At 40.9% G+C, this 19,667-nt stretch overlaps 3 pseudogenes across 5 annotated transcripts in view; 2 read left to right on the top strand and 1 right to left on the bottom strand.

Moving 5' to 3' along the window:
• CCDC144A (coiled-coil domain containing 144A) overlaps nt 1-19,667 on the top strand; it is an 86,542-nt pseudogene that overhangs the window by 40,950 nt on the left and 25,925 nt on the right. Inside the window, exons 4-5 of one of the 5 annotated variants that reach the window (XR_002940205.3) lie at nt 2,891-3,022; nt 3,134-7,899. The exons of 1 other annotated variant lie outside the window; for it this stretch is intronic. The product of XR_002940205.3 is annotated as a coiled-coil domain containing 144A, transcript variant X9 (transcript). Of the gene's footprint in view, nt 1-2,890; nt 7,900-17,953; nt 19,623-19,667 lie in introns of those variants that run through there. 3 more of the 5 variants (XR_010152993.1, XR_008540306.2, XR_008540305.2) reach the window with 3 other exon arrangements.
• LOC746771 (alpha/beta hydrolase domain-containing protein 17A-like) lies at nt 10,379-14,393 on the bottom strand (annotated as a pseudogene).
• Nucleotides 17,998-19,667, top strand: part of LOC107966528 (E3 ubiquitin-protein ligase RNFT1-like) — a 94,967-nt pseudogene continuing 93,297 nt past the window's right edge.

Raw genomic sequence — 19,667 nt, 5'->3', positions numbered from 1 at the left:
ATGGGAATATCTAGGAAGTGCAGCTAATGTAAATTTCCACAAGAAAACTAAACCTTAGATGATCCAAGAAAGATAAAAAGATGCTAAGCCATAAAATGGAAGAAAGAAGGCAAATTATATGAACAGAAAATTGCAACGGCAAAGATGATGGAGTGTGTTACAATAAAAGCACAGAAGGCAAAGATTTAGTATGATTTCAACATATTTTGTATGGAGGGAGAAATTAGAAGTGACATGGAATGAGTAGGCAGAGAATACATTATGAAGGGTCCGTCATGTTTTTGAATTTAAATTTATTTTGTTTTACATTTCTAATAGAATCAGGGGAAAAGCTGAAAATCTGTAGTTTCTAATTGAGTGTTTTAAGAATCCTGTTATTTCTTTTAATTAAAAAACAGTCATTCAAATGAAAATATATACATTCTACCTTTTATGCATTTTGCTTTTAAGATATTTGAATGATTTATTATAATTTTACAGGCATTTCTCTTTTTATTGACACATAATTATAATATGCCTTGTATTTGTTGTAATAACAGTTTTAAAATTATGAGTTAATATTTTGTCCACTTTTATTTCATATAAAAAATAAACATAATTGTTCCTGAAAATATAATCTCAATACAATTTAAGTGTTGAATAAATGAAAAATGTTCTCAAACTGGAAAGTTATAATAATTCAAACTGAAGCCCTGAGAGATTCAAGGCTTGAAATGGCTCTTCGAGAATGGTAAGAGAGGCTTCAATCTTAAAAATATAACTTTATTTACAAATCATAAAACATTAATTGCTGTTTACTATATTTGTTTTTAAATTTCTTTCCCAACATAGAAAAATAAATTACCAGCTACCTCAGTTTTACCATGGACCAATCTAATTACCACGTAAGATTTACAGTCTCTCTTTGCTTTGTTAATTACATGCAAAACCTGTATTTTAATGTTTTTGAGAGTTTAATTTGCACTTAAATCACAACACTTCAATTTATCTTATTCATTTTGAGTTGCAGCTCTTTACTGAATCTGTTATAATATTGCAGAATAGCTCACCACACTAAGAAAATTGCATTCCCAGTCTCTTCCCCATTCAAAGCATTTGTATCTGCACAAGTTGTCAAGAAGGGGCCAACTCCTTGTTTCACCATATGCTTTCCTCTGTTGCAACAAAACTGAGATATGTATGAGGACAGGGATACAGAAGATGTCAATACATATTTTCAAAGAGTACATGAATAAGTGAATAAATAAGTTAGGATCATTTGATGAGGATAGCCATCAAATATGTTGAACACTGATACTCAGAATTACAAAAATAACATTCATCAAAGTAAAACCCTAAGCCCGTAGGTCGTAGATCTCATGTTAATTAGTTTACCACACAGCAGGATCTGACCTTCCTTTTGGAAGATACCAGTGCTGCTTTTGTCAAATTTTGAGTGGCTGAATCATGCTTAAAACACACATAAAATGCAGTCTTATAGTATGATAAATAAATAAAATATAGAGAATAGTAATTGGTTGAAATCAGTAAATTGTCTCCCTCTGATTACTCTATATGAGAAGTCAAATTATAATCAGAAACAGGTTGAAAGTATAAAGGGGGAAGGTCAAGCTACTAAAGACAAGGAGCCAGCGTTCCCTGATGGAAACTAGAACCATTTAGAGGACAGGCAATGGTGTAGATGTCACCCATAGCAGAGGCAAAGGAGGAGGAACAACCTAGCTGTTACCCTTTGGGCACCGGCCGATTTCCTACACTCCAGTTTTCATTGACTGAACCTGATCTGAAGCCAGCTGGCAAACAAACTTGAAAAAATATAATTTGCAGTTACTAAAGGGCGTCAAAGTATGCAAATCGTCTTAGAATGCAGGGTAATGGTCGTTTGAAGACACTTGAATACTTTCATCCATTGTGACTCTGAGTTAGGAAGTAGACAGTGGGGCTTAAGGAAAGATTAAGTATTATCTTGATTGGAATTTCAAGAACGGGAAAGTCTAATCCCTTTCTTGTAAAAGACATCTTGATGGATTTCAACTAACTTTGAGAAACGAATCAGAATACTGACTCAAACTAGAGCTAAAGAGAAAAGTGTTTTTTTCTAAAAACCAGGTGTTGAGTTCCTTGGTAAGCCAATATTGGGTGCGCGCGCACAGAGTGGCCAGACCTCTCCACGCAGCTCTGGCAAGTGCACTCACAGCAGAACTGCCGCCAGTATAACGTCTTGACGATGGGCTCCAGGGTTTGACACTCAGCAGCGCCACCGGCTCTGTTTTCTCCCCAAGTAAGCCACTTTCTACCTCGCGAGCAGCAGATCGCCCTGTGCGCGCTATCCTTGGGGCGGGGAGACCTGGCGCTCACCCAGCGAGCTCTACTGGTGCTGACGTCCGTTCAGGCCTTTAAATGTCTCTGTCCCTGCGCAGGAGGGAACAGACTTTGTAGCAGTCATTTTGCCCGAAGGGAGACGCGTCTCTGCTTTTGCAGACGGCAGCACCCCTGGCTCTTCCCAGCGTTGCGTTTGCCTCTCTTTGTCTCGAGTTTCCTGCAGGCTTTCCCGCGGGAGTTGCTTTTGGTATTCGCACCCGGGGCGTGAACCAACAGGACTCCCCATGCCTTGTGCTTTTTCAGTGGGTTCGAAGATCAGAGATTGCGAGGTGCGCTCGGTGATCGCTCAAGGAGCAGAAAGCTTCCTCCCCCTGATTTTGGTGGGGGATGATTTTTTTTTTTTTTTTTTTTTTGAGCTGGCGAAAGCGTCCTCCCCGCTCCTGAAGCTACAACTTGTTTTGGTTTCTTCTCAGTCCTGTGTGTGGTTACAACATCAGTTTTTCTCCCTTACCCTTCCAAAAATCTATCCTTTTAATCCACCCTCCTCCCCCTGCGCTGTCTCCGCCAGGCCTTCTCGGTGTGCGGTGAGTGGATAGCGGGCGCGCAGTGTGGCAGTGGCGGCGAAGATTGGTGCTATAAAAGGGAAGGATCTGCTGCTGGGGGCTCCCTGGGTGACCCTTTGCCAGGCGAAAAGAGCTGGGTAAGGGCGCAGAAGAGGAGCTGGAACCTTCTGGGACCCTGGTGCCTGACACTGGATTTTGATCACCATCCTTGTGTGTCTCTGATCCTTTTTTTCTCAATTGATAACTAGTCGAGAGAGAAGCGCTTGGCAGGAGCTGTCGGCGGGACCTAAGCTCACTGGCTACTCGGGATCCCTATGTCTGCTGCTGCGGAAGGAGCAGAGGGGAGGACGCCAGAGGTTGCTTACTGGAGCCTGGCGGTAGGCAAGGGGGTGGGATCCTGATTCTCAGCCTAGATTCCAAAAGGGTGTCTGGTTTCATGCAAACATTCTTCTCACCCTCATTTGTTATCGCACACCCCACCCCCGCTTTTTGGATTCAGGTTCAGGAATAACCAAATCCTTGGCACCCACACAATGTGGAAGTACCTTTCACAGCTCATCGCCTGAATGTCTCGCTCCTTACATATATGTGTGTGTCTTGGGGGAATGTGAGCTTCTCAGGGAAGTTGATGCCTTGCAGATTATGAGAATGTCAAACTTGATTTTATTCAGTTTCTTAAAGGATGTGTTTCCTGTGGGCAAGAATTATAGGAAATAAATGTCAGTGTCATATACAACTGCAGTAGCAGCTCGGAAATCACCTTCATTTCCCCCCAAAAGTTTTCCCCATGAAAGTTTTCTTACTGTCCACATGTAGTGAATGGAGACTTGGCTTGTTCCATTATATGTAAACGAGGGGGGGGGGTCACATCCTTCTCTTTTAAATTGGGGGATATCAAAGACATTAGAGTTTCTCTCTTTTATCTCTGTCATCCTTATCTCTAGCTCTAGCTCTCTTTCTGTCTCCCACTTTCCTACCATCCTGACTTCTTTCCTTCTTTATCTTTTCTTCTCTTCCTTCTCTCCTTCCTTCCTTCTTTCCTTCCTTCCTTCTTTCCTTCCTTCCTTCTCTTTCTCTTTCTCTCATTTTCTTTCTTTCCATGTGCTGCTCATTAATAAATATAATGTGAATTTCGAGAGAATGGAACACTTTTGCAATATACAGGGATGATAAAAGACTTCTTTCCTACCTTGCCTGAAGTTTTTATTTAAGTATCTGATCCTTTTTAGTTGTGAGGTAATTTGAAGGATGACTGAACTAATATCTTGGGTGCAATTCAGCATGGTAAGATTTTGTATACAGTATGTTTAATTGTTCCCTACTCTTACACATTAGCTAATAACAGGAATTACATGAATTGTTAGAAAAGGCCCTTGATTTTTTGCAAACAATATTTTTGAACTGTGGGGAAATGTTAAAAATCAATATTACAATTTTCGTGGCAAGCATATGGATTCAGGTGAAAAGAGAGAGCCAAGTTAAGAGAGTGGTTTAATGAAAAATCAGTGCCTGGAATTTCATATCTGCATACAGTAATCAGTGAAATAAATGAACCCGTTAGTATTCAGATCTTGTTTAGTGCCTGAAGACGCTTAACAGATTTAGAACTCCTAACACACAAGATACTGGTTCAAGAGGGTCCAATTAATTGCATTCTAACAGGATGAGTGATTCCAGTTCTCCTAGTTCAAGAAGTATTCTATGAAATTTACAGGCTTAGTGTTAATGAAGATTTTTGTGAGGGAGGGTATCATACTTGCATGTTAATCTAAAAACTTTCCCTAGTATTTATCTTCTTGAAATTTTCTTGTTTTCTTCTATCAATGCCATTATTATTGTCATGGCTGTCCTATTAGAAGATGGGTATTCTTAAATACCAAAATTTTATTATTTGTATATTTGCAGCCTTGGATGGTGGCCCTTTGAGATTTAAACAAGGAAGCACTAATACTGAGGTGACGGAAATGCTTCAGCATTATTAAAATCTCAAGTTAAAAAAAAATCAGTGTACTGATGGATTTGGTTAGATGATAGCTTTAAGTAAACATTATGATTATCACTTTCTCACTGGAGAGAGAAAAACTTTTTATTTATTCTCACCTTTTAATTTCATATATTTATCTTTTTCCCTACTAATGCTGCAAAGCAGTTCAGGTCACTTTCATGAAATTATACAAAGAGAAAGTAAATTTAACAGTGCCTACAATCATGTTTTTCTAGTAAATTTCTTCATTTCCATTAATAAAACTCCACAAAGGTAACATAAAAGTGAAAGAGATGATTGGTCACATTCTGAACCCAATGGTGAGTTTGGTGATTTTATTGAGTCTATTTTTGAAAATAACATCTCCGTGAAATTCTTAATTTTTCCCACTCTTTCCAGCCTAAAGATGTTGGTCATTCATTACTGTGATCTTCAATCTGTGTGATGTTCATTGACACTGTGGTGTCAGAGTTCTAATTTCCCCCTTTTGTACTATTTTCATACACAGTGCTATTTTACAGAACATGTTTTTGTCATCATAAGCATTAGAGTTTTCTGTTAATTAAAAAGTTTGCCCAATAACAGTACAGCATCACATATCAATAGACAAAAAGAATATTGTGTTTGCTTATTTTCTTCAAATAACCACTTTAGTCAACTGACATTTCCCAGTTGTCTTATGCTATATCAAAGTGTTGGCTGGCTTCTAGTTTAAACTATCTACATGTCGAAATTTTAAAAAAATGCAGCTTGCATGCTTTAATGAAATGTCCTCTCTAATAATGCATGTAATGGAATAATGTGAATTATAAACTTATTCTTTAATTTTATTTATTTTATTGAAACTCTAATAATCTCTTTTGATGTTTGGTTGGTGTTACACTAAGAATTTGGAAACCTGGGGAAAAAAGTTAGGAAACTAGTTTAAATCTCGGAAAATATACTTAACCTAAGAGAAGTTTGTTTTTGCTTCATATTAACCCCAAATCACACGCGTTGTGATTGATATATTGAGATTGACACAGTGACAGAGCATCCAGAATTTCTGTCATAGTTCAAGGGCTTCTTTGTAAAATAATTACATCACTGATAGCAAACACAATCAATTTCTATGTAAAAAAAATAAAGAATTTTGTTTTGCTGCTCTAGAAATTCATTTTCCTTTCACATAGGGTGAAATTCATTCACCCTTTCCCCATAGGGTGAGAGAGAGAGTAGTCCACAGGATGGCAGTATTGTGATGCATAGTATTTTGAATAATTTTACCCTTGAGCCATCTTTAGCCACATTAATACTAATGGAAACATTGACTTTTCTCCAATGATAAATTTTCTGACACTTTTTTTTCTGCAAGCCAGTGGATATCTATTAGAAGGTGTTAGTGCCCATTTATTGCCAAAAACTGCCTTTTTAAAAATAATCCCCCAAGAGGATCTAGTAGCCACCACTCATATCTTTTCTCTTCTTTCTTCATCCTCTGTGCTCTGATGAAAATCATATATCTATAGAATATATATGTAATCTCTTAAATTGATTTCACATAAATCAGAAATATATATTTTTCATTAACTATAGGTTATATATATTCTCATCCCTGTCCTATGTTCATAGAATGAGAATGGCTCTTCTTCCACATGCTACATTTGCATTTACATTGAATTCATCCATGCTACCTAAAAAAGTCCATTCGCACTAATAGTAATTTAATGGATTCCTTAACAGGATTGATTTGTGTTTTAAAAGAAGATCACTAGAAGACAAATCTTAACACATGTCTCCCCTGAAGGTTTTCAAGTCCTTAGACAAAATGAAAAAACAGAACAACAACAACAAAAAAACCACTACAACCTAGTCTCACAAACCACAGCCACTTGTATGTAAGTCCAGTCCTATGACCTACTTAAGGCCTGCATGTGTTTGATATCCCATGTCTGGGAGTGCCAGAGCCTATTCAAAGTCTTTGGGTACAAATAAGAAAGAACTTGTGTAGAAACTCACATTTTAACAATGAAACTGGACATTAACATTACAAAATATATAGAACAGGAGGTGGAATCCAGGGACTAGTGTTACTTCGGAAAGGTCAAACACATGTTCGAGAACATGTTTGAAAATACGGAGAACAGGAGGTGGAATCCAGGGACTTGAGATGCTTCAGAAAGGTCAAACACATGTTAGATCCTCTGTCTTGGTATGCCATTTCTTGGTATGCCATTTGCTCAGCTTTATGAGTGGGATTAGACTAGAAGACAGCTTTGTGGTACAGAGAGCAAATCCAAGAGGTAGGAGAGATCATGGTGCCTCGGTTCAGCCCGTATTTTCTTTAGGAGTGGGAGTGGGGAGAGGACATTTGCCTGCAGGTTTCTGGAGGTTTTTCTTTTGCCAGTGTGAGAAATTATTTTATGCTATGCCAACTAAAAGTTTGATTCTTGGTGAAAAGTGATTACTTTTTCTTTAATTCTTAAAACTATTTCATGATTGTTTTGTAAGAATTGTACTTCTTTGGTTACTTTACAGTGGAATTCTTATGGTTGATCAGCCATTCAATTTAAATAAAATATCTTACATTTTATGAAAAAATACTCTTACACTAAGATGTTTCTGGACTGCATCCTACAGCTGAGTAAAGTTGGGTAAAGTAGAAATATTGGCCTATGTTTTAAAGATGAACAAATCATTGGAAATGATTTATATAACTATGTTTTTTCACTTTTCTAAAGTTCTTATTTGTGAATGACTCAGTTAAGTCTCCACCTCTTTTTCAGTGTTGAATTCCTTTCAAGAATGAAGGGAGGAAGAGAAAGGAAGTAGAATGATCAGTTTTGACTTAAGATATTTAACTATGGGCCAGGCACAGTGGCTTATGCCCGTAATCCCAGCACTTTGGGAGGCCAAGACTGGATCACTTGAGCTAGAGTTTAAGACCAGCCTGGGCAACATAGTGAGACCCTGTCTATATAAAATGTATATATATAATTATATATAAAATATGTATTATATATTATATATACATATATGAATATATAATTATATATTATATACACATATATGAATATATAATTATATATAATATATACATATATAAATGTGTTATATGAAATATATATAATATATGTACATAAATATATAATATATACTTATATACTATATATTATATAGTATATATATAAAATATATACTATATATGTATATAATAAATATATATACTATATATTATATATTATATATACATATAGAGAGAGCGAGAGTATATTTAACTGAATGATCCTTAAAAAGGTTTTAAATGTCATTTTCTCATTTTTTATACATTCTTCAAATCAGAAAATCATGTATATGTAAGTATATATGTCCACATATACATATGATGTTAGAGTTTTTTCCTATATTTATTGTACTTTTTTTTTTACAATTACCACATGTACCCTTTTTCACCTTAACACAGCATTCCCCAAACTTTTTGGCACCAGGGACCAGTTTTGTGGAAGAAAATTTTTCACAGACCAGGGATGGCTGGGTGAGTGCGTTGTGGGGATGGGGCGTATGTGAAACTCTTCCACTTTACATCATCAGGCATTAGTTATTAGATTCTCATAAGGAGTGTGCAACCTATATTCCTCACATGCGCAGTTAACAGTAGGGTTCCTGGTCATATGAGAATCTAATGCCGCTCTGAGTTCTGACAGGAGGCGGAGCTCAGGTGGTAATGCCACCCAGCGTTACCTGTCCCGCAGGTCACCTCCTGCTGTGAGGCCCAGTTCCTAACAGGCCATGAGCAGGTAACTGGTCTGCAGCTCCTGGGGTGGGGGACCCCTGCTCTATGGTGTTTTCCACATTGCCAACAAGGACAGACTTTTTTGAATAACTAATAAGTTATTAAATAATCTGTGGGCTTCACTCAAAATGCTTCTATAAAGAAATTTTTAAAAGGACAACTAACAAATAGGCATGTTAGAAACCCATAATATTCCAGTTTTTATTTCTTTGCTAAAACATATAAGTTAAATTCTATTCAAATTATTATCTCTACTGTATATTCTCATAGATTCCAATATGTTTAGGAGAGTAAAAATTGAGTTTAGCAATGTTGTGATTTAGTAATTTGATGAATCAATAGAATCTAATTGCTGTTTAAAAATAGTTTTCTAACATAAACATATGTATACAGAACAGTTTTTACTAATGCATTATGTATTAAATTAACATTTGTATGACATGTTATGTTCTTTAAAATGGGTTCATAAATGTATGACAAAATTTTAAATTATTTTTAATTTTAAAAGACTTTAGCTGCAAAGATGTATACATGAATTTGAGCTGATATCATTTGAGTTGATTTTATATAGTATTATTTAAAAATTTTAGGAGCATTGAATTCTTACAACTTAATATAATTGAAAAAATATATTAATTATTGTACCACTGATTATATATTATTTATGGCTTTGCAATATACTTGAAAACCTAGTACTTCATGTTTTTAATTGTCTTATTTCTCTAAGAAACATTCTACTAAATTATTGATAACAGAATTGGAAATTTTTAGGGTGCAAATATTCAAATTTCACACTCAAAATTATTGTTTTCCTCCTAAAATTCTAAAAGTTATAATCAGTAAATGTAATAATGTAATAACTAAAATGTGACATTATAATCAATGGATATTATGATTTGCTCTCTTTAAGGTTCTGAAACGTTAACTAAAAAAAGTAAATACTTTAAACTTCTGTAGATGTGTATTCTTGCTATTTTGTACAGATGTGAGGGAATGTAATTATTTTTATAACTAGAGCTATAAAACATATAACCTATGCAAATGCTTGTAACACACATGCAAAAAAAAATAATAGTTTTCCAAGAATGCCTACAATCCCCAGGCTTCTCACAGTTGTTCACTCTGTGAAGTATGTTGTGTGTTCTTAGCTTTAAGAATGTTTTTCAATTGGTATTTAGAATACATCTGGACCACGATATACTGATGGCATTTGGCATGTATTAAGAAATAACAAACCCATTTTTAAACACCCTATTTCCAGAAATAACAGGTTAAATTTGGTGAAACAGTACAGTGAATCTGTATTTTTAACTGGGGGCATATGCTTAGGCAAGGGCATATTGGTTATTATAGTGAAAATAGAGAAACGGATGGGCAAGAAAGGAATAGTACTCCCACTCATCTCCAAATGGGAAAAGAAAGACTATAGATTTGGGAATTAAGTCTTAGAAAAGGAGATTAACTGTGCTAGGCAAAAATTTAATTAATAAATAAAAAGTTGGCCAGTGCAGACTTACTTTAATGAGCTCCAAAATAATTTAAAATGATATCATTCCAGTTTAATAAATATTATTTGTGACTTCTACATTAGATACTATATTTTCATCTGGAAAACTATATTTTTCTACATGATAAGTAATCAAAAACACATTTTAGAAATTTTAATTGTATATACTTATCTGTTCAAAATAACTATAAGCTAGAGAATTTAGATATTAAAAAATAATAATGAATTGTTATAATTATTTTGTGCCAGTTATTACTTTACATTACATTTATTAACTCATTTGATTCTTGTAACTTTACAAACTCCTAGTATTTTCTAAAGTTATTGCTAGCTAGGCATTTTATGTTCAGGAAAGTTTAAAACTTTGTCCAAAATTTCCCAGTTAGAAAGACACTGATTGTGGATTCAAATCAAGGGTCCAGATATTGTGTTCTTGATTTCTTTTTTTTTTTTTAATTTTAAATCTTTAATTTCCGTTTTCACGTATTTTCTTCTTGCTTCCAAAAAGAAAGGAGTGGGTAGCTCTGTTGCCTGTACATCGTCCAGAGCCCCTGGGTCGGGGCGGGGTCCCCTGGGCCGCCCGGGGGGTCCACATGCAGCCCCTGGGGGGCCGGCGCGGGGTGAGGTCCGGGGGCCGCCTTATTGCTGAGGTCCGGCCGGTTGGGGCCGCCGCTAGGCGCGCTGGCTGGGCAGCTCCTGGGAGATGAAGCGACGCAGGCGCTCCAGGTACTGGCTGTAGAGCTCGATGTCGTTGTGCCCGGCGCCCTCCACCCACAGCGGCTCCACCGCCTGGGGGCAGCGCTCGTAGAGCGCCAGCCCGTGCGAGAAGTCGATCACCTCGTCCTCCGTGCCGTGGATGATGAGCACGGGCGACGTGATCTTGGACACCTTCTCGATGCTGCGGGAGGGGCGTGGAGCGGGTGAGACTTCGCGCCCGGCCCGGGCCCCGCCCCGCCCCCGTCCCCGCCCGGGCCGCTCACTTAGGGAAGGCGTAGAAGCAGTAGGTCTTCTTGGTGTCAGGGAAGGCGACGCGCATGCCCGAGGTGAGCGGCGAGTGCAGCACCACCGCGGCACACTCGTAGCGCGAGGCCAGGTCCACGGTGGGCACCGTGCCGATGCTCTGCCCTTACAGGATGATGCTGTCCGGGCTGATGCAGTACCTGGCGGCACCGGAGCAGGGTCAGCCGCGGCCTCCGACGCGCGCGCACCCTTCCCACCAGCGGGCGTCCCCGGGCCCAGCTCCGGATGCGACCCTCCAGTCTCCCCACTCAGCCAAGTCAGTGGGTCAGGCCCAGGCTCCACACCAGTCCCGAGGGCCACCCCCAGCCCCCAACACCGCGGCGGTGGGCGAAGCCAGCGGTCCCGCCCCGTTCCCTGCGCTGCCGTTCACTGGCGTTTCCTAGCTAGGATCTGCAGGGATCCCGCCTACGGAGTGCCCCTGGGGCGGGGGTAGGGGAGGCCCTGGCGCCTCTCCTCCTCCTGGTCACCCCTAGGTGCACACTGGGAACTGTGTGGCCCCCACATCCTGAATGCTTCACGCCTTCCTGCCCGGGTTAGAAAGCCCTTCCTGGTGCACTGGCCAGGACAGCGGACACTCTTCCTCCCTGCAGCCCTTGCCCACCCCCTTGGCCATGAGGAATTCAGGCAGCTGTGTCCCCATATGTCTCCACCCAATTTTGGACTCTCGGAGTCCCCACGCCCAATGAGATGCCAGTGCAACCCAGGTCAGCATCGAGGGTGGTGGCTGCGGAGGTGGCACCCCCTCCCACCAGCACCTTCCCTTGGGAGTGGACAAGTCCTCGGCCACCTCAGCACCACCAGCTCCCACCCAGGGCCACCCCCACCCCCAGGTCATTGGTGTGTGGCCCCTGATCCAGCACCAGTTACAAGGCCTCCTCGTGCCCAGTCCCAACCACGCGGGACCCACCTGCCACCCTGCCCATGCCGGGACCCCACACCTCTCCTCCCACAGGCTCTAGGCTCTGATCCCAGGCAGATGCCCTCTTGCAAGGCAGGAGCATGGGCAGGTGTGCGTCCCCTCTGCCTGGCATTCGGACTCCACCAGCAGGGCTGTCCCCGTCCCTGGCCTGGAATCCCAGTCTCCTGGCAGCACTCCACAGCTCACCACTCACCCATGCCCCAAAGGATGCTGCCTGGCTTGTGCCTGTGGCCCCAGCTCTGCCTCAGCCTCCCTGGCCTGCTCCCTGGTAGCCATGGTCAGTAGTGTGCTGAGCCAGCCCAGCCCTGTCACCTGCTACAGGCAGGAGCCCCCAGCTGCCACCTGGATGTCACCACTCAAACGAACAGGACACATCCCCAGTGGAGGCCCTGGGCACGCTCTGGCCTCCCCCTCACAGCTCTGGGCCTAGGTTCCTGCAGGACAAAGTGGCAGCAGGACAGATGGCCGAGCAGACAGAGCTCAGAGGTGGCCATGGCGGGTGTGACTCTGCCAGTGGCCCAGGCAGTAGAGACAGGAGGGGCCAAGGAAGTCGCATGAAGTGGTGATTGGTGTCAGCGTCCCACACTGCTGGGAGGCCCCCAGAGCCAGGGTGGTGCCAGGGGACCAGCTCCCAGGCCCACAGCAGGGACTGCCTGCATATCACCAAGGCAACGATGACCCCACCTCCCTAGGGCCTCTGACTTCTCAGAGCTGTGCCTGGTCCCTGCGGGAGCAGGTCAGACCAGTGGGCTGGGCAGGGCCAGGACGAGACAGCCCCAGTGGATGGCGAGCAGGAAAAGCCACCAGAGGCCCACCTGGGTCTCCTCGTCCAAAGCAGCACTGGCCCGGGCGGTGCTCAAACACCGGTGAAGGGCCCAGGCAAGCGCAGGGCTGGGGACGTGGATGACTAGGAGGGCTGGATCTGGAATCGAGGCTGGCCCAGACCTCGGATGTGTGCTGCGAGTCTGCACCTTACCCTGTAGGCCCTGCCCCAGGATGGCCAAGCTCCGCAGCCACAGGGCCTCATGGGCGAGGCCTCCGGACCTGGATGCAGCAGCCTCGCCTCACTTGGCCCCAAGTGCTGCCTCGGCCGATGGGCTCCCAGCCACACGTGCACAGACCCCCAGACCACCACCCACTCCCTCCCGCCGGGTGGCATCCACGCCCCTGTGACAAGCTCAGCCCCTTCCCATCCTCAGGCCAGGGGTTCCCAGGGAGCCTGGCTCCACAGGCCAGGGTGTGGGAGGACGGCCTGGCCACACCTCAGCCATGTGGAGGCGGCACCTGCACACCCAAGCTCGCCTGTCCGGCTCTCTGGCCCTGTGCATCCACTGCTCCCCTCCTGCAGGGCCGCCCACCTTCCTCCCAGGGAAGCCCGCCCCCCGGCCCCCGGCCTGGTCCCCTCTTGGGTGTGCCCAGGCTGAGCTGCCCCCAGGGTCGCCCTCACCTGGTGCGCAGGGCCTGCCAGGCGGCGTCGATGTCGGCATAGAGGTTCCTCTCGGAAGGCCTGCCCGAGCTGGCATCGTAGCCGGAGTAGTCGTAGGAGAAGATGTTGCAGTGGAGGCGGGAGCCCAGGCCAATGTAGAAGCTGGCACCAGGCACGCAGAGAACATACATGCAGGAGACGCGGTTGCCGCGGGCGCTCTTGGTGGGGAAGACCTCGATGGTGTCCAGCTCGCGCTGGCTGTACTGGAAGTCGGCACGCTCCGTCAGGTGCAGCTTCCTGCGCCCGGGTGCGCCCGAGGAGGCCCGCAGGGTCCCCAAGGGGGCGGTCCCGGCCCCACCAGGCCCCGGCTCGGGCTCAGGCACCAGGGAGTAGGTGGCCTCCGGCGGCAGGAAGGCGAGCTTGGCAGCGATGCGGCCGGGGCAGGGCGGGCAGCAGAAGAGGCAGCAGAGCTCACTCAGCGACAGCCCGTTCATGGCGGGCGCCGCCTGGGCCGGGCCTCCACCGGGGTCCCCGCCAACAACGCCGCCCGGCCTGGCCCGGCAGGGGAGGGGTGGGGGTGCTCCGAGTCGCGGGCAGGGGGGAGAGCGCCCCCCCAGCTACCGCCCCAGACAGCAGCCCCGTTAGGAGGCCAGGGCCCAGCCCCATCGCGGTCCAAGCCGAGCCCCAGGGAGCCTCGCAACCACAGGTCTCCATGTCGTGCCGTGGGAAGCCCACCCCGGCCCGCGCCCCCGGGCCCCAGGGCTGCGCTCCATGGCTCCCGGCCGCCCGCCCGTGCGTCCGTCGGTCCCTCCGCACCCCTGCCCGGCCTCCTGCACCGCCACCGCCGCAGCTCCTGTGTTCTTGATTTCTAAGAGCTCTTGAGAGTATTTTAAATGAATGCCACCTGTCATAATTTTAAGACTTTTGCTTGACGTTACTAAAGTTACCTCCAGCGGAATGTGACTGGTTATTGCCAGAACAAATTACGCTGTAGATTTTTTGTAAATTCTGATGCAGTTTTCACATGTATTATGTAAAAAAAAAAAAAAAAAAAAAGAGCCTTAATTGGTGTTTCTATATTTTACATTCTAAGACATTAATTTTGTTACTCCTTGATGCCTGTGTTTTTTCTTCATTACAGGAAGGAATTCCTGTTTTTGGTATATAAGCCAAAAGAAACACTGGGTTTAGTACATCAACATATGTGGTTGCATTTTTTTACAAGTTATACAAGGTTTAGCTAATCCTAAAAAGAAAGTTTCACCTTCATAGTACAGTGTTGACACAGTTTATTTACGATCACTCTTTTGTTATGTGCACATGAACATATTTAATTTTCAACTTGGTTCCAAAGTCCCTTGTGTTCCTTTCTGTTTTGTAAAGTGCATTCACAGTTCTTTCTTATTTTTTTGTCATCATGCTTAAGCATATTCTCTTTATGTGCCTTCATCCAGATTGGGATATTGTAGGACCAACAATTTTCTTTATGTCATGGATCTTAATGGGTTGATATCTCATAGGCCTTTTTAGGTCAGTTCACAATACTGGGCAATGGTACAAGGTCAGTAACTGGGCTTCCATACTCTACTGTTTAGTTGCTCTAAAACTGGACATTTTACTTGAAGCTTCTGTGCTTCAGTTTCTTCACTGCTAATACCACATGAGTATCACAAGAGTTTAATGAGTTAATTCAGGTAACATGCTGATGTCAGTGCTTGACACAGTTCAGACCCTTTAAAAGTAAACTTTTTGAACAAGTGTTTGGGGGAAGAGTAGTAGAAAAGCACAAAATCAGATATGACTTCTTGGAAGTCTGATGTATATACAAAAACCTTCTTATATAATCAAAGTGTTTGTTATGATCCTGAAAGGTAAACTATATGAATATTTATTTAAGTAAAAATACAGCTGAAATTGTTAATTTTTCTTTCTTATTAGGACACTCCTAGGAATGTTAAGTTTCTTAGCATTAATAGATTCATAGACAAAAGACTACAACAAATAACACTTGCGTTAAATGCTATGAAAGGATAATCAAAAAAGTTTACCTGAGTAAATTTTTTCTGGTGAATGACTAGTTGAATTAAAAATGAAACAAGAAAACAAAACATATTAACAAAAGAAGGGCAGTTTTACTGGTGTTCAATTTTTCAAAGCCTTCAAGTAGCTATAATTTAATAAAAAGCAATGCAATCTAAAAAAAATCCTGGATTCTTCTGGAATTGTATTTATTCTACATCACTAACTTGCTGAAAATTATTTGAAATGAAAGTACAGTTATTAGAAATAATTGTATTTCATTTTATAAACACTATATTTTATCTTGATTTCATTAGAATTACATTTACAGGATTTACATTCCTTTCTTTCTTCATTTTTCAAAACAAAGCAGTGTCCTTCAGGCTCCTTTGCTGCTCAGTAACATCAATTAAAAGTTAGAGTCAAATTAACTGAAAAGTTTAGATGGAAAATGAAGCCTTAGAATGTTCTGAAAGCTGATGACTATGAAAGAGTGATTTGTCTGCAGCCAAAATGTCTTTACCCAATGCTACTCTGAACTGAAGGATGTAAGGTAATCAAAGTTTTCCCAATTTAAAAGATCATTTTCAGACAGATAATTAGGATAAAAAATAAAGAAAGACTACTGAAGAAGTTATTAGGTGATTTCACTCTAAGATAATGTAGAATCAATATAGATTATCTGGATATGCTTGCACTAATTGTTAGAAAGAGAATGTAAATGCAGTTTATTGCCCTGCCATGGAATTATCTGGTTATGTCAGATCTTACATTCAAGCTCAGTGGAATGTTTGATGGTATAATTCTGCTGATACTAATTGATCTACTGTTCTAGTCATTTGCTTTTGTGTAGTTTTTCAACGGCAAAAATATAAGCATGTTATTGACCTTTCACAAACACACTGCATATTTTTTTACAGTATTGTTTGCAGCAATTACAGTGAAGAGTATATCTTTTTATAAGACAAGTATTACTAATATGAGTATTCTGTAGTGTTAAGTCTTAACCTGGGATCTGGTTATGCTCTCTTGATCTAAAACTTGTAAGTTAAATCTCTCTGCTCTCCCACACACTGAGTGTGTAATGTGATACAGGAACAGGAAAACTATAGTAAACACTCCTATTTGGAAAGAAAAAGAAAGTTCTGTTTTTCTTTCATATAGGCATTTACAAAAAATACCTGAAGTTTTGTTTATGTTTGCAAAGCAAGCAAGGTTGAGAGGCTGCTTATGAGGTCTAACTGGCTTTGCTCAGGGATTCGTCAAGCTTAGTTACCATTTTAATGTATTAAGTAATACTATACTAAGTGCTGTATTAATGTAATAATGTCTTTAATATATTATAATGTGTTACATTATAATACATGTAACATAATGTATTTAATGTATATTATACAATACTATATTAAATAATACTTTAATAGGTTTTACTAGCTATCTAGGCAACCCTTAGTCCATTCAAGTTGACATCTAAAATTAACCACCATACTCACTATTGTAGAGACCAAATATCAACCAGTGCTAATACTCAGTGTTCTTACCTATGTTTTATGACACTGGAAATCGTTAGGTGCACAAATACTTCTGAAGTCAGCTCAGTGCACAGTGTTAGCAATATGTCACTGCCACGTATCACAGGTTCCCATTCTCCCCGACTGTGATAAAAATTTTCTTGTTACCTTCAAACTGACTCATAGGTGGGTTTGTTAGGGACACACCTTACTTCTCATTACAAATTTCTGTATCAGTCAGATAGTTACTCTTTTTTTTTTTTTTTTTTTTGCTAATTTCAGCATAATACATCACAATAATGAAAACAAAAAATAAAGAAAAATATATCGTTAATTCTAAACTTGAAAGGTATAAACTATTAATTTGTAGTTGTCTGCCATTCATTTAGCTCCTTTTTATTTAAATAAAACAGACTACTTTTTCCATTTATGAATTTGCTATGAACATTTTTATGCCAGTATTTTTCTACCATACAATTGCTTTACCAATATTATGCAGTTTCATTATATCTATTGGTACAGCCTGGTATCAGGCTGAATTAGATTTACTGTTATAGTGTGTTGTTACTGTTTACAATTATTTAAAAGTGATTTTTCCGTCAATACTTGTAACTTGATTTTTGTCTTAGAAACTGGATTTTCTGCTTTTCTTTAAGAATGTGGAAAATTCAGAAGTAATAGAGCAACTTTGCTGCATGGTAATGGTAGGCTGCAGCAGAGAAACTGTTGTCACACTTAGATACAGCATTTCTGACTCCAGATTTTAATTGTCATTGGTGACTCTATCTTAATCTTGGTACCCCTGTCTCAATGTGGCATTGATTTTGCAGTATTACAAATGCAGCTTTCAGAAATATATTTATATATTTTTGTGCGCATTCTGAATTATTTTCTTTTTTGTGTGTGACAGGGTCTTGCTCTGTCACCCAGGCTGCAGCGATGGAATGATCATAGCTCACTGCAGACTTGACCTCCTGTGCTCAAATGATACTCCTGCTCAAATCAGCCTAGGTCCATATGAGTCTCCCAAGCAGCAAGGATTCAGGTACCAGCCACTATGACTAGCATTTTTTTTTTTTTTTTTTTGGTAGAGACAGAATCCCGCTATGTTGCCCAGGCTGATCTGGAACTCCTAGGCTCAACTGACATTATTGCCTCAGCCTACCAGAGTGCTGGTATTATAGGTGTAAGCCACCATTATTTTCTTATGATAAATTTCCAGTGGTAGAAAGCTATTGGGTTAAACTATACATTGAAGAGAGGGTGCTAGTACACAATATATATATTTGCATTTTATTGCAGTAATATAAATTATCCCATTTATTGCTGTTTTACACTGCTTCTTAAAGGTGAGGTGAGACTGAATTGAAAACTATGATTATTTTTCATTAATGTACCTTCATTTCTGAAATGATTTCATGACATTTTGCAGTGTTTCCAATGAGTGAGTGATTTTTATTGTTTACTACTGTTTTTCACAATTTGAGAGCTTCAAGTTTTGATGGCTTATTTTCGTATATGTAAGTTATATTCTTTAAATGTTGATGTCAAATCTATTAAACTTCTTTATTATAGTCACTGTTCTTAATTATTTGCATACAGTTGTTACACTGTACAATCATTTGAATATTCACATTATGATTTGTGTTTCCTTTTTTTTTTTTTTTTTTGAGACGGAGTCTCGCTCTGTCCCCCCAGGCTGGAGTGCAGTGGCGCGATCTTGGTTCACTGCAAGTTCCGCCTCCCGGGTTCATGCCATTCTCTGGCCTCAGCCTCCCAAGTAGCTGGGACTACAGGCACCTGCTACTGCTCCCGGCTAAGTTTTTTTGTATTTTTAGTAGAGACGGGGATTCACCGTGGTCTCGATCTCCTGACCTCGTGATCCGCCTGCCTCAGCCTCCCAAAATGCTGGGATTACAGGCATAAGCCACCACGCCCGGCCATTATGATTTGTATTTTTAAGTCTTGTTTAACTATTTCCAGCTGAGTTAATTATTTTAAAAGACATTGTCAGAAGTTTGATTTTTTGCAATTTTCCAAATAACCCAATATCTAATGACCATTTATTGAATTATTACATTATAAAATTAAAATGTGACTCCAAATTAATGTTGAGAGCTTCCTATAAAAGGAAAATTATGTTCTTAGAAATAAACAATTTGTTGTTATTTGTGTAGAACATCTTGTGTATTTTAATCAGGTGGTATTAAAGGGTAAACTGTCACCCTCCTACCAAGTAGACCTTGGTTGGCCAGTTATGACTATATATGAATGACTGGTATACTAGTTATTAATCAAACTAGACAAAAAGCTATAGAAATAAACCAAAGACTTTGGTTCATTTAAACACCTATGGTTTGAAGTCGATCATACCCAAATAGTGACCAAACCACTTTAACAAACTGTATATTATCAAACTTTTAACATCAATAGAAAATTTTATTTAAATTTAGATCATAGTAATGTTACAATTTTATGTGGAAATAACCTTCAGAAGTAAGGGTATTTTGAATTATTTTACTGTAGGTCATTTCTGTTATAATAGAAAATACTATTAAAATGAAATGGTCTAATAAAAATATTTCTAAGTCTTGCTTTATCCCTCATGCGCTTAAAACAGTAGA

Source organism: Pan troglodytes, chromosome 19 (genome assembly GCF_028858775.2).
Source record: "Pan troglodytes isolate AG18354 chromosome 19, NHGRI_mPanTro3-v2.0_pri, whole genome shotgun sequence".
NCBI classification, from domain to species: domain Eukaryota; kingdom Metazoa; phylum Chordata; class Mammalia; order Primates; family Hominidae; genus Pan; species Pan troglodytes.
This window is presented reverse-complemented; position numbering and strand designations above follow the sequence as displayed.